General features: G+C 45.9%; 1 long non-coding RNA gene and 1 other non-coding gene across 2 annotated transcripts; one reads left to right on the forward strand and one right to left on the reverse strand.

Annotated features, from left to right (window-relative positions):
* Positions 1-14,715: 14,715 nt before the first annotated feature.
* Positions 14,716-15,064, reverse strand: LOC148665163 (uncharacterized). Its single transcript, XR_015937160.1, has 2 exons — positions 14,886-15,064; positions 14,716-14,807 (listed from the first exon to the last, which is right to left on the reverse strand). It is a non-coding gene; the product is annotated as an uncharacterized LOC148665163 (long non-coding RNA).
* Positions 15,065-24,546: 9,482 nt separating this feature from the next.
* trnal-uag (transfer RNA leucine (anticodon UAG)) lies at positions 24,547-24,628 on the forward strand. The gene has a single exon. It is a non-coding gene; the product is annotated as a tRNA-Leu (tRNA).
* The last annotated feature ends 507 nt before the right edge of the window (positions 24,629-25,135 follow it).

Genomic DNA, 25,135 nt, shown 5'->3' on the forward strand with positions numbered 1-25,135 from the left:
GCCTCGTTTTGCACGCTCCTGTACTTCACAGAGGTCTTGAGCGACCGCTCATTTGTTCCCAATGTATTTCCGGTGCCTTCGTGCACTCTTGTACCAAACGCACGTTCCTTCTGTACGCGGAGCCGATCATTTGCAATTGGGCTGTGCCGACAGACCAGGACGAGCTCTGTCCGCTCAAAAGCAGCGCAGGACCTGCAAGAACAACAGAAAGATTAGCATCCAGCGGGGGCCTCTTAGTGAGCCCAAGAGCTCATCAAGAATCGGCTCAAGCAACAGGGCTGGGCGCATTGTTCCATTCTCCACCCACTCTCGGTGTAAACAAGTCCCTCCTGGTCTCTGCTTGAAATGCACTTTCCTGCGTTTGCTTTGGTGTAACTGGCTTCCCCTGCATGGGCGAATGTGAAGAAGATCCTTAGTAAGTCATTGAAGAAAACCGAGAAGAGGTCGGAGTGGCCTCTGTCGTTCATGAACGATCCAGTCAGGCAGTACTCCTCTGTAAAGCGCCGTTCGTTCATTTCAGCATTTCGCATCTGAACGGAAAACACAAACGACCAACTCAGAATGATTTGCTTTTGACGCTTTTCAAAGCGTTCTTTGTGCACAAAGACTGCGCCGCCTAGCAGATACAAATGGGTTGTACAACTTTGAACTGGCAAATGCAAGAGGGCTAAACCCCCTCTCTTTTAGCCCAGGTTCGATCTGTCTCCCAGAATCACCAGGGCGCACACACACACACACCCGTGCGCCCTGGTGATTCTGGGAGATAGATCGAACGTTGAAGTGCTCTGCTTCATTTCTAAGGGCAACTTAACATTCACTCCTACCCCGTGAAAAGAAAAAAGACAGCGTCCGCAGCAACAACAGCTCAAGTCTCTGCACAGGGGCTAAGCAGCCCCCATCTCCTCCGCTCTGTGGCTCCTGCGGAGCGGAGTCCTGCCTGGAGCTGTGTTTGCAGGCGGCGGCTCCCCGCGCTCTGTCTGTGCATCGTGTCCAAGAGGTCCTGGGAGGAAGAGAGAGCCCTCCCACTCGGGGGCTTTTCCACGGTCTGTGTGAGGAGGGGCGGGTGTGTCCAGTAGCTTATTGAGCATGTTGTGTATCTTAATAAAGAGCCTTTCTTACATGATTTAGACTATTTTATTAACTACACAAATCACGCTCTCACACCATATGTTCCCGCCTTCTACTCTCTCGTTCTGTTGTCTTGCGATGTCTATTCACTATACTACATCCCTTCCTTTGTTATTTTTAAAGTCTATAACTTTACCATACAATTGTAACAATTTTATATCAACACACAGTAAACGGTTATTAACTTTTACAACAAAATGTATATAAACCCTTTCATTTCTATTCAATACATTCATCTTTTTTACAACAATTTCTATGCGTACCAACTCAAATTTTAGTTCAATTTCTACTTAAGTCACTTCTAAATATCACCTCATTTCTAGCAGTCTAAGCAACATCTACATAGATAACACAAACAAAATAGGGCAATTTAACATTTGGAGAGCTATGCAAGTCCTGTATTTTTAAATGTCTCTGTAATGAGCCGGTTTCCTGATAACCCTGCCACTAATGGCTGTTACGTTACTTCTGGGTAAAGTTACTGGCTCTCCTACGGATGTACTCTCCACTGTCTGAGGACTCGGCACTTCCTGCACGTCAGAAAGTCCTGTATTCTCAGCATTTTCTGTTTCTGCAGATTCAAAATCAAGATCCAATGGAGGAGCGTGTCAAAGATGTTTTACATTTCTCATTATTTTTGAGCCATCTTCCACATTCACTAACTCAAAAGAGTTACAAGAGGTGTTTCTCAATAACACATAGCGAGTGTCTTTGAACTTGGCATCCAATTTACCGGTGTCTAGGCCAGCCACAAACACTACGTCACCGACCTTGAAGTTATGATCCGTGTCTGGTCTGCATATAATTTCATTTTGTGTGCATATTCTTCATGATGTCTATGGATATCTTTTGTCTTTTGAATGTCCCTTGACTCTTCTTCTTTCTTCTCCACGTTTGGTAGTTTAGTCCGGATATCACGCCCAAAGATAAGATTAGCTGGGGTTTCTCCAGATGCCCTGTGTGGTGTTGATCTATAAGTCAGCAGAATCTTAGGGAGTTCCTCTCTCTCTTTTTTCCTTCTGTCACAGCTGCTCTTAAGGCCTTTTTCAGGTATCTGTGAAATCTTTCAATTTTGCCATTACATCTTGGATAGTAAGGTGATGCACGGATGTGTTTAATTCCACAATTAGTCAGAAATGATTCAAACAACTGTCCTATGAATTGCCTGCTATTATCTGTTACTACCTCTAGTGGATAACCAAATCGTGCAAAGATGTTCATCAGCTCTCTAATAACTGTGGCTAAAGATATGTCTGATACAACAACCGCCTCAGGTTAAGAAGTATAATAGTCTATGACAGTCAATATGTATTCATTCTGAATGGGGCCTACCAGGGCAATGCCCAATTTTGTCAAACGCCTTGGTGGTAATTCAAGTGGTTGGAGAAGTTGATCCTCCTGCAATGGCTGATTCAACACACAAGTGGAACAATTCCTGATTAGTCTTTCAACATCACTGTCCATGTTGGGCCAGTAAAAGTTGCTTCTCAGGTACTGTTTTGTACGAACTACACCCTGATGTGTCTCATGTGCTATTTTCAGTGCTTGTCTCATTTTTGTTTTCGGTAACACAATCCTCTGTCCTCTTAAAAGCAGTCCATCATATGTAGATAACTCCAACCTACACCTGTGGTATGGCTGCAGTTCGTCTGGAATTGGATTAGGCCATTGTCCTTTTTCCACTATGGACATCAACAATTTCAATGTGTCATCTTCGCTTGTTGCTTGTTTATGTTCCTCAAGTGTCAGTGCATGCAGTTCATAAGTGCTGATTGAAAGCACTTTATCAACATAGGTGTCTACATAACCAGTGTCTTCTGTGTCTGGTAAAGGAAGACGTGACAATGAGTCTGCAACATTGGTTTTCCCTACTATGTGTTCAATTCTGTAATCATACGGCTGTATTCTCAATCCAAGTCTTTGTATCCTGGGTGGTAACAATGTTGCCTTTTTGGGATTGAACATGTAAATGAGGGGTTTATGATCCGTTTGAAGTGTGAACTTGCCTCCCCATAAATATGTCCTTAAATGTTCCACTGTCCAAACACAACCCAAGGCTTCATGCTCTATTTGCGAGTAATGCCTTTCTGTTGGGGTAAGTGAGCAACTTGCATATGCCACTGGCTTCTTCTGGTCTTTGTAGCAATACTGCTCCAAGTCCTACAGGACTCGCGTCACTGATCACTACTGGTGGCGCATCTAGTTTGAAGTATGCCAGACATGGTTCAGTTACAAGTGCTCTTTTCAACTCGGCAATGGCTTTCTCAGTTTCGGATGTCCATTCCCACTTCTGTCCTTTCCTCGTTAGTTTTCTAAGGGGTTCTGATATATCTGCATAATTAGGAATAAATTTCATAAAAAATCCACAAGTTCCTAAGAATGAGCGCAAAAGTGCAACATTCTCAGGTCTCGGCGCACTGCAAACAGCTGTCACCTTTTTTGGGTCTGGTTTTATTCCCTCTGCAGTGACCAAATGTCCCAGTATCTCGATCTCTTTCAGGCCAAATATACACTTATCTTTATTTAAAGTTAAGCCTCTGTCTTGGAATCTTTGGAATACTTGCCTGAGCCTCTGTTCTAGTTGTTCTTCATTTTCCGCATGTACTACAACATCATCCATATACCATACAACACCTGGTATTGCACACAACATTGAGTCCATAGCCTTCTGATAGGCCTCTGAGGCACTAGACAAGCCAAAAGGAACTTTTCTGAAAAGGTAACAACCCCTGTGTGTGATGAAGGTAGACAGGTGTCTTGATTCTGGGGCCAACTCAACTTGCCAGAACCCTTTTCAAGCATCTAACATTGCAAAAACTTTGGCTCCTTGCACTGCTTGCAATATGCTGTCAGCCGTTGGTACTGGATATCTCTCTCTGATAACTGCTTTATTCACTTCTCGCAGATCCACACACAGTCTCACTTCCTTGGTGTCTTTTTTAGGCATTATCAGAATATTTGAGATCCATTCTGCATCTTCATTCACGTCTTCAATAATTCCATCATCCAACATTTTATCTAACTCCTGATTAACAGCTTCTATCATTGGATAGGGTACTCGTCTCAGACTTTGAGCTACTGGCGAAACTTTCTCATCTACTGTAACCTTGTGACTGTAACCCTTGATCTGTCCTAAACCTTTAAAGAGTGACTCATATTCCTGTGCTAAGCGCTTAAACCTCTCTGAAGACTGGTCAACTGCATTGACAGTGTCTCCTACATTCAGAATCTTCAGATCAAAACAAGCTTTTCTTCCCAACAATGCTTCTACATTTCCTTCAGTTCCATAGGCTTTGTCCTTTATTACATTTTTCTGCCATTTCAGCTGTGCCTCAAAGTAGCCAACACACTTAAGTGGACTAATTTGTGCATAGGCATAAAATTTCTTCTTAGTCTGCTGAAGTTCTGTTCTGTGTGCAAACACTTTCTTGAAAAGTTCTACTCCAATGAAGTTTCTTTGACTTCCTGTATCTATCACCATTTTTATCTCTTGGCCATTTATTCGAACAGTTTCTTTACCTTCAGGGTCAATGGAATTAACAAATTCATCTGAGTCTGAAGAAGGTTCTTGAATTGTTCGTAGTTTTGTCCCTTTCTTATTTGTATTAACTTTCTTTTCATGATGGGAACCGTCTTTCTTTCTACACACTCATGCATAATGTCCTGTTTTCTTACAGTGTAGACATTTTGCTGTTCGCGCTCCGCATTCATCTTTTTGTGCGTTGTTAGTCTGCACCTGTAACATGTAATGTCAGCCCTCCCCTGTTCTATATCTCTTGCATGACTGCGTCCTGCTGCTCGGCTTTTGTTTGTAAATTTTGAGCGAGCGCCCCGTTCAGTGTCACTTTGTCACTGTGGTCAGAAAGCATTCTTGATTCTGCTTGAGCTGCTTCATGAATTCTAGCGACTGTAAGAGCTCTTTCTAAAGTCAGCCCTTCCTCCTGCAACAATTTATCAAGCAGTCTCTTATGTGGACATTTTTCCACAAGTTGATCTCTTAACATGTCAGTTTCCAATACTCCAAAGTCACAAGTTTAGCCAGTTCTCTTAGTGCAGTCACAAAAGCATCAACAGATTCGTCCTGAGACTAAGTTCTCTGCCTAAATTTATGCCGTTCCAAAACCACTTTTCTCCGCGGTGTAAAGTAAGCGTCTAAGGCAGCTAAAGTCTGTTCATGTGTACCTTTTTCTCCAGGGAGGTTGACGACAATCCGCTGCACGGGAGCCCTGATACAGTGCAGTAATGTAGCACGTCTCACGGCATTTTGAGCGTCTATAGATCCACTGGCTATTTAAAAAAATCTGTACGACTCCATCCATATCTTGTATTCCGTATACAAATCCGGAGCTCCGAGATTCAGTGGAAGCGGTGGAGAAAGCTGGGCATAAGCAAAGCTTCTCGGCGCGGCGGCCATATCTTCCATGGCCCAAGCTAAAAGAACAGTCCGAAAAATCAAATGTTCTTTTCTACCAGCAAGAGAACTAAAGTCAGCAGGATTCTGCTCGCATTGAGTTCGTCAAGCACTCATCTCTTGTCGCTCTAAATGTAAATAAAGAGCCGTTCTTATATCATTTTGACTATTTTATTAACTACACAAATCACGCCCTTATACCATATATTCCCACCTTCTACTCTCTCTTTCTGTTGCCTTGCGATGTCTACTCACTATACTACAAGGATGCTGTTTTGCAGAGCCCCAAGAGAGAACCTGGAGTGCACACTTTGAGGGGGGCGGGGGGCTGTGTTCGCGCTTTGCCCCCGGTCTCTTGCATGAGTACTAAATCTCAACCTGCAACCAGGCTCGTTTTTTGGAAATTGCTGAAAAGGCTCCAGTGTTTGTTTGGTGTGTGGCAGGCGCATGTCGCTAGCTTGCGTAGCGATCTGCCGGTCTGGTGTTATGCAAATTATGCCGAATTGCATGCTGCGAATGCAAAATGGTGACTGCAGATGTGTAGGAAACGGCGCGCTCGTTTTCTCGTTTTGCTCACACTTTTGAGTGTTAGTGTGGCGGAAGAGTGGGCACATCAGGAGGCGGGCCGCTTGCAGGGGCTTGTACAACTCATACTTACCTGGCAGGGGAGATACCTTGATCAAGAAGGAGGAGAACAGCGAGGAGAACAGTGACCCCTCCCCCACTCCTGCTCCTCAGAACGAGAAATCCACTGCGACCCCACAACGCAGACTGCACCAGACAAGCACGAGGGTTTGAAAACCCCCGAGAACAGTGAGGGCCAGTGTGGGGTCCCCCAGTGGAACTGGCCCAGCGATGATACCCAGGATTCAGCGGAGCTGCTTTTCTCAGAACCTGCAAGTGCTACAGATGCCCTCCTCTCCTCCATCCAGTCCATCACGGAGGATCTGCAGCAGCTGGTGGGTGAGGGGGAAGAGGAGACTGGTGCATCGGCTGCACCCTATTGCCCTCAGTTCTCCCAGGAGCTGGACTTGAGGAAAAGGAAAAATGACTCTTTTGTTTTCTCCCCGAGCGAGGAGGAAGGAGAGCATGGCGATGGGGACAGCTGGAGCCCCTCCACCCCTCCCTCTACCCCCTTCCTTGAGATGGACTCAGTGAAAGCTTTTACTGCTGCCACCCTGATGAAGGCTCATTCAGAGGATGGCTGGCATGAAATTGGTAAGAAGAAAAAGAAAAAGAAGAAGGTAACAGGTGAGACAGAAGAGAAATGTGTTTTGTAAAGATTGGTTCCACTTTCTTATGTAATATGGCTCTAAACATAATTTCTCTTAACACCAGAGGTATCAATGACAGAGTTAAATGCCAGTCTGTCTTTGATTACCTCCAGCAGAGAGAGGGAGATGTGTTGATGTTGCAGGAGTGTGCTTTAGCCTATCAAGAGAGGTATAAAAGCTTTGAAGATAGGTGGGATAAAGGGCCTTCTGTTTGGTCAGGGGACAATAACAACAGAGCCTCTGGCGTGGCCATTCCTTTCAAAGGATGGGCATTAAAATTGAAAAGTATTCAGAGGGTTATGGGGGACCGTTAACCTGCGTCTAATCAATGTGTATTGTCCTACTGACGTGGGAGGAAGGGTGGAGCTACTCAAAGCACTCTCACCCCTATTGTTATGTAGCACAGATGTGATAGTGGGAGGGGATTTTAATTTTATCTTAGAGCACACAGACAGGCAGTCTAGCTCTCCAATAAAATTGGATTCCAGCTCACTGGCCCTGCAAAACTTAGTTCAAGACTTTAAACTCTCAGACACATATAGATGTATATATCCCACAACAGCAGGATATACATGGTCAGGGAGGAATAGCAGCTCCAGAATTGACTACTGCTTTGTCTCAGAGAGAGAGTGAAAGTTTTTGGGGTCACTCTTCAGCCTGTCTTCTTCTCAGATCATCAGGCTTTAGGGTGTAGAGTGGAACTCCAGGGTGGGACTGTGTTTGGCCCAGGCCTCTGGAAACTCAACACAAAGCTGCTAGAGAACGAGGGGGTACTATCCCGCTACAAGGAGAAACTATCAAAGTGGCTATCCTTGTAGTGTCTGTACAGGTCAGTAGGAGAGTGGTGGGAGGAGGTGAAGGTGAGGACAAAGGCCTTTTTCATTCCTGAGGGAAGGAAGGCTGCTGCCAGACGGAGAGGAGTGCTAGCCAGGAAACAGAGGCAGTTGCAGCGTCTCTACACGAGACAGTGGCTTCGATGTGCTTGAGGATATCACCCTTTTAAAAAAGGACGTCCGGAGCATAGCGGAAGAAAGTAGTCGAGGAGTGCTGTTAAGAAGCTGAGTGCAGTTCTTGGAAGAAAATGAGAAGTGTACTCGCTTCTTTTTCAGGAAAGTGGTAGGCTCCAAGTCTGTCATGGAAAGTGTAGTTGATGAGGAGGGACGAGAGACAACAGAGCCGAGTGCTATCCTCTCCTGCACCGAGGCCTTCTACTCAAGACTGTACAGCTCTACAGAGGTAAAGGATGAAGAAATTCATTTTTGTACCTCAAAGCTAGAAAACGTTTTGAGTGAAGAAGGTAGGGAAGTACTTGAGAGGAATTTGACAGTAGAAGAGCTGAGACAGGCTATGGAGAGCTTACGGAAGGGGAAAACTCCGGGTGCTGACAGGCTCCCTAAAGGGGCATCTGCTTTTACTACTTGCACGAATGAAGGCAAAAAAAAGCCAATCGATGTGAACGAACGGCGCTTTACAGAGGAGTACTGCCTGACTGGATCGTTGATGAACGACAGAGGCCACTCCGACCTCTTCTCAGTTTTCTTCAATGACTTACTAAGGATCTTCTTCACATTCGCCCATGCAGGGGAAGCCAGTTACACCAAAGCAAACGCAGGAAAATGCATTTCAAGCAGAGACCGGGAGGGACTTGTTTACACCGAGAGTGGGCGGAGAATGGAACAATGCGCCCAGCCCTGTTGCTGGAGCCGATTCTTGATGAGATCTTGGGCTCACTAAGAGGCCCCCGCTGGATGCTAATCTTTCTGTTGTTCTTGCAGGTCCTGCACTGCTTTTGAGCCGACAGAGCTCGTCCTGGTCTGTCTTGTACAGAAGGAAAGGGGGGCCAAGAGGCAGACTGTGCTCACACAGTGCCCACCGAACACAGAAGCCTATGCGGAGATTCCTTCTGTTCCCTCTGGACAAGAAATAAAAATATTTCCTTGTTCCCCGGATATACAGGGAAGTCGTGTCCTGACCGAGGTCCCAGCAGCCTCCCTGCCACAGGAGCGGTGCTCCGAGCAGCCGCCTGATCCACCAGGTAAAGCACACACCTTTTACATCCCTAAAGAGGAGCAGATCTCCCCACCTGGTGATGAAAAGGAGCTTTCCCTGTGCATCCTGGCACCCAAGAGGGGTCAGGACCACCACCCTGCAGTGGTGGAAGGGATCCAGATGGCAGGAGAGCAGGTTGGTGATGTAGCCCTCACCCTTAGCCCTGAGAGGTCCTCTATTAGTAACGATCTGCTTGAGCAGCTGTCGCAGGGCCACCGCCAGGTGTCCCTGGTGCAACATTCACAGGTTAGACAGGAGGTCCAGCTGGACGCTGAGACTACTGCGCTGTGGACACACCTGATCCCAGATGCTGATTCCCTCTGCTGTGACCCAGGGAACCTGCAGTCAGGTAACATTATTTCTCACAACTACCAAATAGTGAGTGAGACTGACCTGATTGTTCCTGCCTCAACGGCAGGGTTGCCAACACACCCAGTCCCCAGGAAGGGACAGGGAATGAAAGCCGAGCCGGTTTTCTCACAGCCACCAGCTCAGTCTGTCAGTCTGAGTCTGACCAACAGTGGTTCAGCCAGACTGGAGCTGGATGGTCAAGCCACCCGCCTGCCAGTGCAGGACATCGCAAAGAGGGGTGTCAGAATCCCCGCCTGCACTGACATGGGCCTGGTGAGTGAAAGTGAGTTCAAAGACTGTGAACTAGCTATCCCAGTGCTGGGGCAGCTCCCTGAACCCCTAGCAAGGGAAGGGGGGAGTAAACAGGTGTCCTACACCTACCCCCAGCGAACGACTGTAAACATGCCGATAGAGGGATTCCTCAATCAGGAGGTGTGCAGGGTGGACCAGAACAGTGAGAATGGGGTAACAATCCCAGATCACTCAGGTGCTCCAGATGAGCACTCAGCCAAGGGTCAGGCATGCTCCACCGCTGCACCACCCCCTGGAGGGTTCCTAGAGCACAGGCATGAACAAATCGAAAAAGCAAATGCGCTGGAAACGGAGGAGCAGCATCAGCCGCTGCGTCAGATCTCCCCAGATTTCCAGGATGGTGGTGCCCAAGATGCCACAGGGCATACCGAGAAAGACACCATGTACACGCTGCGCCAGCTTAGAAAGGCAACAGTCACTCAGAAGGAGATGACTGGGATCAGCCACCCGAAAATACTTTTGGGAGGACTGATTGCTGCCGCCACTGTTGCATGTTTGCTTTTTCTGGTAGGTTTGTGTGCTACTGGCACTCTCACCCTGACTGCCCCAAGAAGGCAGGTGTCAGAGATGCCAGAGGGTAGTGACAGACTGTATCAACAGCAGCAAAAGTTGGAAAGCTTAGGAAAAATCCTACAGGCAACTTCCTATGCAACAGGGTTAAACCTTATCCCCAAACCAGTGGACATGATTGCCAGTGTTATACAGTGGGTTTATGCTTGTGTGCAACACGCCAGAATGTTGACACAAGACCTGTTAAGGGAGCTTAGTGCCACTGTAGCCAATCTAACCATGGCACAATTCCCAAACCCACTTGATTCCACTCTTCTCAGTAGAGGAGTATGTGACATTCACCCCATCGTTCATAGCTCACCCAGAAGGCAAACCAAGATTGAATTCAGTTCCAAATCTTGAGATGGGTATGGCTACCAAAGCTATCCATTGGCTGTGTCTAAACAATTCACCAATGAAGGGTGTAAAGCTACTAATGGGCAGAGGGAGGTTAATGAACCCCATGAAGAGGAGGTGGGAAGTAAATTGCTGGTCAGCACACCACATTTAACTGTCACTATGACTTGTGACAGGCATGATACAGCTACCGCAATGCAGCTACCTAATCAAACAGTTTTCCTGCAAGTTCCCGAGAAGGCCATAGTACAGCTTGAACTTAACACTGTACGGTCTAGAACCAGACAATATAAGACCAAACGAGGTCGTGGATGTCTTCAAGTGCCACACTATTGAATTGGATGGAAATCCAAGAAACAGTATGCCCTGAAGAGGTACAGGTAGTTAGTTTGCTTTAATGGAACAAACCTCCAAACCACCCTAGCAGATACCTAACAGAGGTGTTGTGGTTTATCGGAGGGCTGGGAACAGGAACTGTTGTTATTGTAACACTACTGCCGGGTAGCTGGATCATGATTGGATGTACTCTGAATGCTGTACACTCACATCAAGATGTACTCCGGGTAGCACGAATGAGTCAAAGGTAGCGTATCAAAAGAAAGGAAGTGACTTCTCCCCAAATATCTACTACAGAGGTATCAGATATTGACAGTGAACTTCCTGATGTGTAATTCCTAGACTGAGATAATGTCTCCTACCGTGTTTATACATACTCCAGATGTTATTCATCCTGTTTGTATCCAATGCTGGTTCCGGTATGAATTCTCGAGGAGTAATGTGGACATTTAAGGTTAATGTTCTAATGGCAAGGGACATCACTTAACTCTGTTTTGTTTTGAAGGCAACAATGCCTCAGGACCTCGTGACCTTCAAAAAGGGGGGATATGTAGCGGCAATGCTTGTTAATAAGACAGAATTAAGTGTTTCTGTGCTTTCCCAAATGAGGCCTCATCTCTCTGTTCATCTCTGTGGTGCAGCCACAGAGAAACTATTCATGCAGGCTGATTTAAAGATGTTTTCTTTTGATAAGGGACAGCTCCCAAAAAGGGGGATGCACTTAGCTAAGCCTGCCTATCATGATCAATGGTCATCCATTGGCGCCTATCTGTCTAGGGAGTGCCAGATGGACATCTGGACCGCATTCCTAAGTGTCAGGAGTAAGTGACTCATATCTCACCTTGATCAACCAATCAGGGACTGGTAGGGCCAAGTAACCCACGTGAGACTCTGATGCCCATGGAACTTTCAGCCAATGAACGAGCTGAAGTTCCTCCAGGTAAAAACAGGCAAACCAGAGGGCCTGGGAGAATTCTGTGGAATTCTGTGTACTTTTCTAAAGGGAATTCAAAGGAGAATTCCAGGGCAGGACGGCCCAGGAGCAGAAGGCTCCCAAGGGCAGGACATTCTCGCAGCGCGCCTCCTGACCATCTTGAGACTCAGCCCGGACAACCACGGAACGGCCAGTGTGTCCGAGTGCCAGAACTTTCCTTTGTTCTAAGAGTCTAGAGTGGAGGTTGCCAGAGAGTAACCAGCAGCAGGCCTCGTGAACAGGTCAGAACTGTGGACAGCCGAATCACTATTCAGAACTAGCTCATCATCAGGAATGAACCGGTCCTCTTCCTGACTTGCTGGGACCCACAGTCATCTTTTCTCCTGTGCATAAACTTTGCTAGTTAAAGCCAAAACTAACTAGCTGGTCAGTGAGCATCAGCAGCGCACCGTCGCAAGCCGCACAGCACAGCCTGGCACCGAGCCAGAGAGCGCGGATTGGACAGCAACAGCCTGCAACTGTTTCTTTGTGCCCGCAGGAGATCTGAATCCCCAGAGATTGGATGAGTATTCAACTTCTTGTTTTTTAGTATCTAATGTAGAAGTTATAACCAAGTTCATTTATGAAACGGTCTAAATGAATGATATACTGAACGTATGTCCTCTTGATATATGTAACTCATTGTAACTGATTGAATATATACCCTTTGTGTTCTGATAACCCTCTCGATAAGATCTGTTAGGTTTACATGCATATTCTATGTATTAATAAATGTATCCTCGTGTATTAGTACCTGTGTGTGTGCGTTGTTTTAGTTATATCGCATGGTTGGATTCTAAAGCCATCAAAAGAATCAATTTTGTGATTTACTGCTACAATTAATAATTGTCCCAGTAAATGCCCAAACCCTACAGAACTGGTGCCTTCAGAGAGCACACTACATAGTGATGACATCTTTCTGTATGATCAGGACAGGAGCTGCAGGTCCACTGTGTTGTGGCTGCAGTACAGTTTTAGCTTATTATTACAATACTTTTTAACAGCGACAGATTCTTAAGATCACGAGGTGTTTATGATATTATTTCAGTATTAAGCTGTTACTACATTCAGAACTGTCCCATAGGATTCAGTGTTCCATTAGTTTGGCACTAAACTGCTTAGTCTATTGCAGGAATTGTACTTAGTCCTGTCTCCTGTCCTGTAGTGTCCTCTAGAGGGCAGCAGCTGTTTCCTTGGGCTCATTGCAATTGGGAACATTGTGATTACTGAGCAGGGCACTTAAGTCAGCAGACGAGCGCGTTGCAAATCGGTATTAATCTGGCGTACAGAGCTGCATGCTAATCTCTGGATCATTTCAGTTAATGTGATACTGTTCTTACCTTGCAGTTGACCCAATCTGAATACTGGCACCAACCCTGTTATTACAAAGAAACTTCTTGTGTACCTACCGTGATACATAAGTTTGGTGGAGAGGTTTGGCAGCCCATATTCAGTCAAAGATGTGTGTGCAGATCACTGTGATATATAGGCATCAACAAACTGACAAATACAATATTAAATGTTTAACTGATAAAACTGAAATGAACCAAACATGTATAAATTAGTGGTGGAAAGGAGTCTTTTTATATAGCAATAGGTCTCTGAGCCTTTGGTAATAACGATGGGTATATAACCCATTGTCCTCAATATTAGAAATGAACCCTTGAGCATTGCCGTTGTACCAACGATCCTCAAAAGTGCTGCCATTACCACTGTTCCATAAAATCCTAACATTACCTGTCTTGCATAAATTGTAGAACATGCCGTCACATTTCAGTTGCTTCTCAGTAGCAGTTTGATCTATTATCACCCTTACTCCCCACATCATAACCTTCACTCTTCTAATTCTAGTCTCCTAACTGTCCCCCAAGCCCGTCTACACTGTATGGGTGACAGGGCCTTCTGCTGTTATGCCCCCACACTCTGGAACTCTCTCCCCAAGGATACCAGAGTCACCTTCCCTAAACTCCTTCAAATTCAGACTCAACACCTTGTTCTGTAGAAGAGCCTTTACTGAACTGGTTCCATTATTTACCCCTCTGCTTCTACTTTTCTCCTCAATCTATTGGAATTGTTTTATCCTGTGTATTCTAATTGTAATTCTGTCAAGTGCTTTGAGAAGCCACCTTCGGAACCATTATATAAAATAGTTTATTCTAAATCCTTGAAACTTTAATAGGGCACTGCAGTAGGGCTAAAAATTGACAGCCTTAGTGGGCCATCATGATTTGTGCAAATTATAGGTAGTCACAAAGGAAGACTAGGATTCACTTGAAATCCATGACACGGGACACTGAAACAGTGGAGAGGCTTTGTGTAGTAAGCGTTCAGTCTCAATCTACACCCTCTGTGTTGCTGGTAGAGGTAGTTGTGAACACCTGTCTTCCGGATCAAGTACTGGGATCTCCAGTCTCAATCCTAATACTTCTCATGACTGTCCACTACCACTGCTGTGAAACCAACACCCATAAGACAAGACCTCCGAGATTCTAACTGTACCATTATTCACTGATGTTCACACACCAGTATTGTTCCTCTGCTAAGGAAGGAAGGCCTACTTTACACCAAGCCCCTGTTGACAATTCCTTCCTTGTGTTTATTTTAGTCAGTTTGTGCAGCCCAGAATAGGACACCAGATCTCACTCTTACTGGGCACTACAGTAGCAACTCACACTCCATAAGCACTACCCATCTTGGAAACAGGAGGATTTCCAGTATATTGAACACCTCCGTCTCTCTCACAGTAAAAAAAAAAAAGTCACAATGCCCTGCCCAAGGAATAGTGCGGCCATCTTCCCCCACTACAACGCTTTATTACTCCAGCCATTTTCAGTCCTCATTGGCAGCAATACGGGAAGCATTCTTGAAAGGGGAACCCCGACAAATACTTCCATTGATTAATGGGTCTCACTTCCCTTGAACTCCTCCACCCCATTCAAACCTATAAACCATAAAGAAACAAGGGCAGGCAGAAGGGTCTTTCACAGCTTTATTGAAATGTTGCCATTACAAGGCAAGTGGAGGCAGGAGAGTCACAAGAGCCAGGCTGGAGCCTTCATTCAGGCACCTGGGGAGGAAGAAGGAGAACAATCCAGCTGAACTGCAGGACACCACCCCTACAGGAGCTCCTCCTGCCAGACCCTACCTGTCCACTGGCCAACATCTCCAAAGTCCTCTGCTCCCTCCACATCCTCACTGGTGCTCTCAGCATCTTCACTGGAGCTCTGAGGGTCTCCCTCCTCATCCTCAGTCCAGTCAGCTCCCACATCCAGAGGAGCTTCTACTGGTGCCACAGCCACCCGACTGCTGGTCACCAGGCTCCTGGTACCTGTGGACAAGCAACACCCAGGAGTAAGGGATCTGCTATACCCAGAGTCCCACAGTGATGCTACTCATCTAAACAGTCCCTTTGTCCAGCATGGGATCATTCCTCAGTTGTCCAAGCATGGTTGTCTCTTGAGCAGAGATGCATCCACAAGGGATAGAGAACCAGACCCATCTTCATTCCGACTGCCAGCACACCTGGACTCACAGCAGGCACAGACCTCATGGTCACCATACAGCTCCTCCCACCTGGAGGAGAGGAGGACAGGTGAGGCCTCCACCTGGCATGTCCCAGAGCACCCTCAGCAGGCTCCTTGCAGAAGTACCTCTTAGCCTCCCTGTTGTAGGTGCAGGACTTGGTCCCTGGTATTGCTTTAGCAGGAGCCACAGCCATGACACAGTGCATGTACAGCTCAGTCACTTCATGCTGCAAGAGGGAAGGTCACAGCATTAAGGGATCAAGGCCAATAGAGGGACAGAGAAGGACCTTCTGCCATCAGTGAAGGCAAGCTGGCAGCTCTAGGCACTACAGCTGCCACAGTCTGGTTCACATCTAGATCATGGATGAAAAAGCAGACCATGGATCAGTAGAGCAAGAAGGCGGAGCAGCCTTTGAGAGCACTACCTTCCTGGACAGCTTCTTCTGGAAGAGGAAGGCATCAATCGTGAAGCGGAGCACATCCTTCTGCTTGGAGGGGACAAACCTGGACAAGCAGCCATCTGCCTTGCTGTCCACCATGCACCTGGGGACAAGGACAAGGATGAACCCCTGCAGGCTCTCAGGGCTCCTGTCCACCTCTCCTCCCAGAAGGGGCCGTACCCCAAGTTGTCGATCACGGGGAAACGGGGCTGGGAGTGCTGGTCCGGTTTCTCCATTACATAACACGAGTGGATGTACAGCCTCTGCTTCGCTGTGGCAAAGTAGGCAGTGGCCTGGAAGTACATGGGCTGACCCAGGAAGTACTCATCCTTAGGAGAGAGCCGGACCCAGTGAGCTGGAAAGAGAGAGAGGCAGCATTACACCTGCACACAGCACCCCCTGCAGGCAGGAGGAGCCACTCGCTCAAGGAGCTTACAGTTGGTGGTGAGCAGCACAAAGCTGTGTTTGTTCTTCAGGTCCTTGAAGAAGGTCCTTCTCCTGGCCCACTTGGGGACATAGCCAACCTTGTAGGAGTAGTGGAACCTGCAGGACAGAGGGGATGAGGGGCATCTGGACACTTTCCTAGCGGCTTCTCAGCAGCAGCAGAGCCCTGCCTACCTGTTGTAGGAGCACTTGACTGGCACAGAGAAGGGAATGAAGCGATGCACAGGTGCACTGGAGGAGGGCGGGTCATAGCGGAGAGTATTGGAGTACACCAGGCGGCCCTGGACAACCTGCAGGGTCACAGAGGAAGGGATATTCCCAGGAAAGGCAACCCCGACACTGGCCCTACAGCTCACATCGATACACTGCTTGTAGATGAAGACCCGCTTACCGATCGCTCGGTGCCGCACTCGTGAAGCCCGTAGATGAAGTAGAAGTAACTGCGTGTGGTTCGGCTGATGCTGCAGTTGCCCAAGGTCACCTCCGATGGCCGACAGCTGAAGCCGAACAGGAGCCGACTGACCCTCACGTACATCCTGCTGGAGTCGCACCACACAGCCACTCCTCGGGTGCCCCCGATGGCCGGGCGAGCCGGCTGCCGCCCTCGCTGGGGAGGAAACAGGACGCTCTTGATGTAGGCGGGTAAGGGCCGGCTGCCGGCTGCCGGCTTCGGGCTTCATCTTCTCCTTGTCGAAGTAGGGCGAGTATGCGTCTCTGGACACGGGAAGGCGGCGGAAGTCGGGAGCCAAGGACTGGGAGTCGTTCTCGCTTGCAGACAGATCTTCGGAGGGCGCATCTGCCAGGCTCAAGTCCTCCGACTGGGCTGCGTCTTCGAGAGCCGGGAGGTCGGCCTGGAGCGCTAATTCCCGAGAGTCCCAGCCAGCCAGCCCGGCGGAGATCAGTCTGGGGAGCCCAGCCCCTGCACACAGGCACAGCATAAAGAGAAATGAGCGCATCGCCAAATTAACGTCCCGCTTAACTGCTACAGAAGTAAAACAAATAAACCACCAAACTCTGTTGAAGCAAGAGAGCATAAAATGTGAACGCGGTGACTAGGTTTTTATACTGGCAGGACAATGCTACCACACACATGGTCACACTACTGCTCAATCAACACAATCAATTACATACAGAGACCCGGATTGTTCTCAGTGTCTAATTAGAACCTGCTTCCAGTCTGAGGCGGGACACCGGGGTAAAGTTAGCTTGAAGTTCGAAAACGATTTTGGCACGCCTGTAGCGCTTTCACGAAATCTCTTAGAGTTACAAAAACACTTGCTTTGTGTATAAAATACATTGTGGATCCTTTCTCAGCCTTTACTTTTTCGTTTTTATGACATTTTTTTGACCAAGCACGAATATGCTTTTGTCCATATCTCCGCAATGGAAGCACAGAACGCCTTCAAACCAAAAGCATTTTAAAGACCACGACTTGTGGATATTTCCACAGCCTTTACATCAATCTATCGGTGAGCTAATTATCTTTTTTTAAACCTCCGGTTTTTCATCGATGCGTAATTACGCACGAACTGGAACCCGGGGGACCGCTGTGTGCACACGTTCACAAAGCGAGAAATACTGTTCAATACGGCTTCATGCGAAAAACCCGTATATGACCATAGGAAGCAGAACAGCGCGGTCTCCAATTACCCAGACTGTAAGCACGGGAATAAAGCTTTGTTTGATTTCTGAAACCCTTCCTTTACGTCCTGTTTTCATTCAGGTAAGGGTCAACTATATTCACAATACTACTGACAGCAGGAAGATTAAAATATTCTTTACTCAGCAGCTTATTAAAAACAGCTCCCATGATGTTCAAACCGATTTTTTACACAGAACACTGACACAGCTTTGTGTTCTGAATCTCTTTTTCTCTTGCTTTTATTTAATGTGGCACAATGCACTGGGATAGGGGTATTCTGTTCACAAACCAATAGCATTTAAACCACAGCACCCACAATGCTGCAGGTAAGTGTTTTGCACACTAAGCAGGTCATCTGACTATTCCCAGCTTTGTTTTGGGTTATGGAACCATTATTTTTTTATGATTTTCTGAAGATAACACTACAGGTAATACACTGGGACGGGTGGGTCGTCTTCATGGCTCAATAGCATTTCAAATACAGCACCCACTCTGCTGAAACCAAGTGTTTTACACACCAGACAGGCCCCCTAACTTTATATAACCTTGCTGTGGCTGTGGCCCCTTTCTTTAATTTTTTATGATTTTCTGAAGATAACACTACAGGTAATACACTGGGACGGGTGGGTCGTCTTCATGGCTCAATAGTATTTCAAATACAACAGCCACACTGCTGAAACCAGGTGTTTTACACACCAGACAGCCCCCTAACCTTATACAACCTTGCTGTGGTTGTGGCCCCTTTCTTTATTTTTTTATGAGTTTTTCAATATGGCACCATTAGACAGGCGGTACATGGGGATAGTACATCGTGCTCTTCACGAGTCAATAGCTCTTCAAGCACAACAGCCACAGTGCTGCAACCAGGTGTTTTACACACCAGACAGCTCCCCTAACCTTATACAACCTCGCTTTGAGTTGTTTAACATTTCTTTCAAATCACTTGGGTTCATCAATCATTTGATCATTTTTCAGCGTGGAATAAACCTATTACTTGTTCCTTGGAGATTACCATCTGCTGATAAGATATGATCGCTATATTGACCATATACAATTTCTTGCATAAGGAATTCATAGTTTGCATACACCGATCCCCCCGGAGTCCCAAGTGATTCTGGTTTTGGAAAGCTAAAGGACAATGAGCTTCACGATACCAGGGGGACAGTGGGTGGTCAAGTCTCCCCTAAACAATGGATCTTGTCAGATTATGATGTCAGTGCATTTAATAAATGTTGTTGAACTCTCTTTAGCCCAAATACAGAGGAGCCCAGACCCAGAATGTTACACATACTGACAGAGAGTGATCTCATTATGTGTGTTTGGATTTTAACAACTATTTTTATTGTTTGCTAGAACCAAAACAATCTATGTTAGACATTTTCATCTTCAGCCAAAAATACAAACCTGTGTACGTAGTGTGGTGCAGGTTCTTGTCCCATCCTGCTCTTGGTCCAGGTTGGAGGGTTGCACCGATTCTGAATCTTGTAAGCAGGTATGGATGGGTTTGGGGGTGTTGATACCAGAGTGGTCCAGGAGGGGGATTCAGGTGTCTCGGGGGCATTCTTGTTTTTCTATGAGTTCAGGTTGATTCTGTTGGTTCTGTCATGAATCTCCCTCACGCAGGCAAGCGCTCCCGCATTCCCTCGAGCTCTCCCCATACCAAACGTGCACATGTCAATCAGTCCTCTACTTAAACCCTCATCTGTCCCCCGGTCATTGCTCACGATTGAGATTCTCTCCTGGAGCTTACGTACTAACTACGCCTTTGCCTTACTATGACTTCTCCCCTGGACCTCGACCCCGCTTTTCCGACAACTGCTTTAGCCACTCGATTTTGTACCTTCGCCTGTTTTACGCTTTCTCGGATCCTGACCCCAGCCTGTCTCTTCGTTTACGCCTCTGCCTACCGACGCAACTTCTACGCCTTCCCGGACCCTGACCCCTGCCAGTCCCTCGACTACGCCTTCGCCTGTCGATTCTGTGCCTATGCCTGTACTACGCCTTCCCTGACTCGGGCCCCTGCCTGTTTACTCCGACTACGCCTGCGTCTCGCGCCAACCCTACCAAGGGCACCGCATTGGATCCCTATCCTCAGCAGTCAGCCCCTGCGTGACAGGTTCTGAGTGTCTTGGTTACATCCGTTTGTGTGTATAGATGAAAAAGCTATTGAAGAGCACCCCCACACCCCCCACCCGTCTCGGTGGAAGTTGCCATGTTCAAAAAATCCTAAAAAGATAATTAAAGTTGCACACAACAAATCATGTCTGTGTAAGGTCAGGAGGCCTGCCTAGTGAGCACAACACTTGATTATAGTCAAAAAAACAATTAAAAAATAAATAAATGTTCCACAACTCAAAGCGAGGTTGTATAAGGTTAGGGGAAATGTCTGGTGTAAAACACCTGGTTGCAGCACTGTGGCTGTTGTGCTTGAAGAGCTATTGACTCATGAATAGCACCCCCCAATCCCCATGTACCGCCTGTCAAATGGTGTGTAAAACACGCTGTCTGGTGTGTAAAACACTTGGTTTCAGCAGTGTGGGTGCTGTATTTGAAATGCTATTGAGCCATGAAGATGACCCACCTGTCCCAGTGTATTACCTGTAGTGTTATCTTCAAAAAATCATAAAAAATTAAAGAAAGGGGCCACAGCCACAGCAAGGTTATATAAAGTTAGGGGGCCTGTCTGGTGTGTAAAACACTTGGTTTCAGCAGTGTGAGTGCTGTATTTGAAATGCTATTGAGCCATGAAGACGACCCACCCGTCCCAGTGTATTACCTGTAGTGTTATCTTCAAAAAATCATAAAAAATTAAAGAAAGGGGCCACAGCCACAGCAAGGTTGTACGAGGTTCGGGGGCCTGTCTGGTGTGTTAAACACTTGGTTTCAGCAGAGTGGGTGCTGTATTTGAAATGCTATTGAGCCATGAAAACGACCCACCCATCCCACCTGTAGTGTTATCTTCAGAAAATCATAAAAAAATAAAGGTTCCATAACTCAAAACAAAGCTGGGAATAGTCAGATGACCTGCTTAGTGTGCAAAACACTTACCTGCAGCATTGTGGGTGCTGTGGTTTAAATGCTATTGGTTTGTGAACAGAATACCCCTATCCCAGTGCATTGTGCCACATTAAATAAAAGCAAGAGAAAAAGAGATTCAGAACACAAAGCTGTGTCAGTGTTCTGTGTAAAAAATCGGTTTGAACATCATGGGAGCTGTTTTTAATAAGCTGCTGAGTAAAGAATATTTTAATCTTCCTGCTGTCAGTAGTATTTTCAATATAGTTGACCCTTACCTGAATGAAAACAGGACGTAAAGGAAGGGTTTCAGAAATCAAACAAAGCTTTATTCCCGTGCTTACAGTCTGGGTAATTGGAGACCGCGCTGTTCTGCTTCCTATGGTCATATACGGGTTTTTCGCATGAAGCCGTATTGAACAGTATTTCTCGCTTTGTGAACGTGTGCACACAGCGGTCCCCCGGGTTCCAGTTCGTGCGTAATTACGCATCGATGAAAAACCGGAGGTTTAAAAAAAGATAATTAGCTCACCGATAGATTGATGTAAAGGCTGTGGAAATATCCACAAGTCGTGGTCTTTAAAATGCTTTTGGTTTGAAGGCGTTCTGTGCTTCCATTGCGGAGATATGGACAAAAGCATATTCGTGCTTGGTCAAAAAAATGTCATAAAAACGAAAAAGTAAAGGCTGAGAAATCATCCACAATGTATTTTATACACAAAGCAAGTGTTTTTGTAACTCTAAGAGATTTCGTGAAAGCGCTACAGGCGTGCCAAAATCGTTTTCGAACTTCAAGCTAACTTTACCCCGGTATTAGCTCTTCCCCGAACATCGTCTACAGCTGCTGGATTGTGCTCTGCATCTTACTGCTCCGGCAGTTACTTTGACGAAAGACAAATCACTTGTGCGCTTTTAACCTTCTCGCAGCTACGGGCGAGACTGACGCTCACGATATGAAGGCACCCGCTGGTATACCGTCTCTAACTTTCAGTCGCGACAGACTTCGCTTTTTTTAGAAAAAAGTAGATATAGCCCTGAAAAAAGCATTAACTTTATCAGTTTTATATTAATCTATTTTGAATCAAAGTTTGATATTTTGTTTTATTTTTTATTGCATTTTACATAATAATAATAATCATTATTGCTTACACTTATATAGCGCTGTTCTGGATACTCCACTCAATGCGCTTTACAGGTAATGGGGACTCCCCGCCACCACCACCATTCTCCTGAATGATCACAGAGAGTCAGGACCTTGGTTTTACGTCTCAGCCAAAGGACGGCACCTGTTTACAGTTTAGCGTCCCCGTCATTGTACTGGGGTATCAGGACCCGCATGGACCGCAGGGTGTGCGCCCAGCGACAGAAACCAGACGTGTGTCGGGCTCGGCTGCGAGCAGGACAATGACGTCACGTGGACAAAGTAGAGGATTTCAAAACGGTTCTATAAAAGACCTGTGTCAGCTGTTGGTTTGCAGTCTGGACTCTAAATCCTCCGATCCGATTTTAAATCTCTCTAATACCTGAGCTGCGGCTTCTTCCGAGTATTTATTCGTATACTTATTATGTGTAAGTGTATAGATGAAACCTTTCATAGTGTAACGCTTACGGCCGACAGGCACTGTGTAAGAGCCGGTGTACCAGAGCAGGTGACGTCACTGCCCTTCCCTGTGATAGCAGGACCACAGCCCGTGGGTTGTGGGGAGATCTCTCTTAAGCTCACCGGGCTGGGTCGCTGCAGAGAGACATGGGAGTCCCGGGTTCGAGCCCCCGACGGTGGGGGGCTGACCTAATGCGGCGATGGCGCCCGCCTGAGCCCTTGTTGCGTTACAATATATTGTTCAGTTTAAATCAAAATGCTTTACTAATACAAGAGAGAAGTATAATATGAAGGATGTGACAAATGTATTATTTCACGGAACAAAACGGTTTTTATTTGCATTCGAAATGAAGCGGAATTTTAGCGCAACACACAAGCCCTTTGTCTTTTTTAGTGATTTTTAAACAGACGTAGAAAACGCGTTTTTTTAACACTATAATAGCAGGGTCAGTGGCGTAATGAATAACGCGTTAGGCCTCGTGTCAGAAAATTATAGGTTCGACTGCCATCTGGCTTGTTGAATTTATACCTCTTTTATATAAATGAACTGCACCTGAAAGCTATAGAAAACACTTTGGGTAAGTTGTCTGCAGCCTCCTGCGTCGACAACTTACCCAAAACACTGTACTGTCTGGAGATCAGCTCCAGCTCTGAACTCAATTGCAATGAAAAACCATGCGTAACAAAACTGGAGAACAGCTGAACTTGTGCTCAGTTCGGTGATGAGGGTTCAGAACTGTCGTTGTTGTAATTAGCACGAACTGCACAGGCTCTGAATCAGACCATGTCAATTAGTCTGATCAGTGTAGGACACGTTAATGTAGAATTATTAATAGGTTTATTAGTTAGTTAGTTCAGGTTTACCCACCTGAACTAATGTAGAATTATTACTTGGTCTGTCTCTTGTTTGTATATAAATGAATGTCTCTGACAACTTAATGTTAGTTTTACGATGTAGGTCAGGCGTTGACATATGCACGAGTATACGAAATGTCTCACTCCTGATTCAACTCATGTTCTATAGGAGATTGGCGATTCCTCCTGTTTCTCATACAACCATATCAGAACAGAAGCCCGTGTCACCCAGCTGTGATTCAAGATCGACTCGCATCTTTATCCCTTTTTTGTTCATGATCATTATTTTCTTTAGTTATGATCAATATTGAACTTTTTTTAAATGAAATGACAATAATCAAACATGCAGGCAGATTTTTGAAAAGTATTCGGAATTGACAGGGTGCCCCTTTGGAACAGTCGTCAGAAAATGTGAGAAAATGAAAGTTATGTAAGCTCTCACACAAAGCATTGAAGATTGGAATCTGAGTGTAAAAAAGCTACCTGTCTCCCAATGATAGGCAGGGATACACACCATGACTCGAATAGACTCAGCGAACTTTAACACCTATGATATTACGAGTGCTTTGCACGTGTCGAATTTCAAGAAGGAACTACTACAACAGTTTGGACATAATTCAATACCACCGGCAAAGTCCAATGCCGGCAACTTCTGAGAAAATAATGTTCACTCATGGAATTTGGTCTTTGAATGGCTGGCGGGAAAATTCATTTATACTCCTTTTGCACCCTCAGCTGAAACATGTTAAAATAACAACGCAGATTTGTTGGAGAACCTGACAAGAATTATTGGGTTAGTACTGTATGTATTCTTGTATATTTACTTTAATTTTAATATACATGTAAACATGCATGCTGTATAAGCTATTGTAATTTTAAAATATGTTAGCTGAGGATGCGAGGGGGGCTATTATACCTTGTGAAACACGCAAGGAACCGTAAAAAAGGCTGATATTTGAATAAAATTGGCGATCACAAGAAAACCACAATTTATGTGGTATTATCATCAATATCCTTCAAAATCGACGTTCAAATGAAGGATTTGAAGAAACTATGAAAAAAGCAATAGTAGTAGGAGAGGATTTTGATTTTTGCTCAAGTCAGTAGATCGACGTAGAGTTGCGCCCCTACAAACAGCACAAAGGATGAAACCCACCTCCTTCGTTATTGCTATGTTTGTGCTGGTGAAAGTAGCGTTTGTGCTATTGAAAGCATCTCGGAAGATGAAGGTGCAGTCACTTCCACATGTCCAAGCCAGCAATATGAGGAAGATGGACATGGAGGAAGGTAGTGTGGCCGAGTGGTCTAAGGCACTGGATTTAGGCTCCAGTCTCTCTGGGGGCGTGGGTTCGAATCCCACCGCTGCCAAATGTTAATGTTTTAAGACCTGCAATACAATCAGTAAAAGTGCTTTTTGTTAGGCTGCAGGAGGTGTTAAGAGATAAACTTTCTAAAAGACAGGCTTAACATCAAGGCAGAAAAAATATTTTGTTTTCTCAACAGAAATTCTCTTTGGCACGTTCAGCTTTATGTAGGGAACAACATCTGCCAAGATCACTTTTGAGGCAGTGCACGATAGTGTACCGGCAAGTACAGTACATTCAATATTGGCTGTGGTGGTGAGCTGCTTTTGTCTGTGAAACTTTTAATTCTTCACGCCGAATCGTTGGCAGGGGTAAAGCTTATTAAATCTTTGAACATAGCGCTCCATCAGAAGTACTTTGTTCGTGATCAAAAGAGATCAGAGGATTAACTTCATGAATTCACATAGCATACCTTACAGGAAAGATTTAAAAGGGGAATTGATTGTGCTTCCTGATGTTGTTCCTGTGGTTTCTTTGGATACAAAGGTGAATGTTCTTTGACGTTCTGCTA

This window comes from Lepisosteus platostomus, chromosome 5 (genome assembly GCF_059453375.1).
Source record: "Lepisosteus platostomus isolate fLepPlt1 chromosome 5, fLepPlt1.hap1, whole genome shotgun sequence".
Taxonomy (NCBI): Eukaryota; Metazoa; Chordata; class Actinopteri; order Semionotiformes; family Lepisosteidae; genus Lepisosteus; species Lepisosteus platostomus.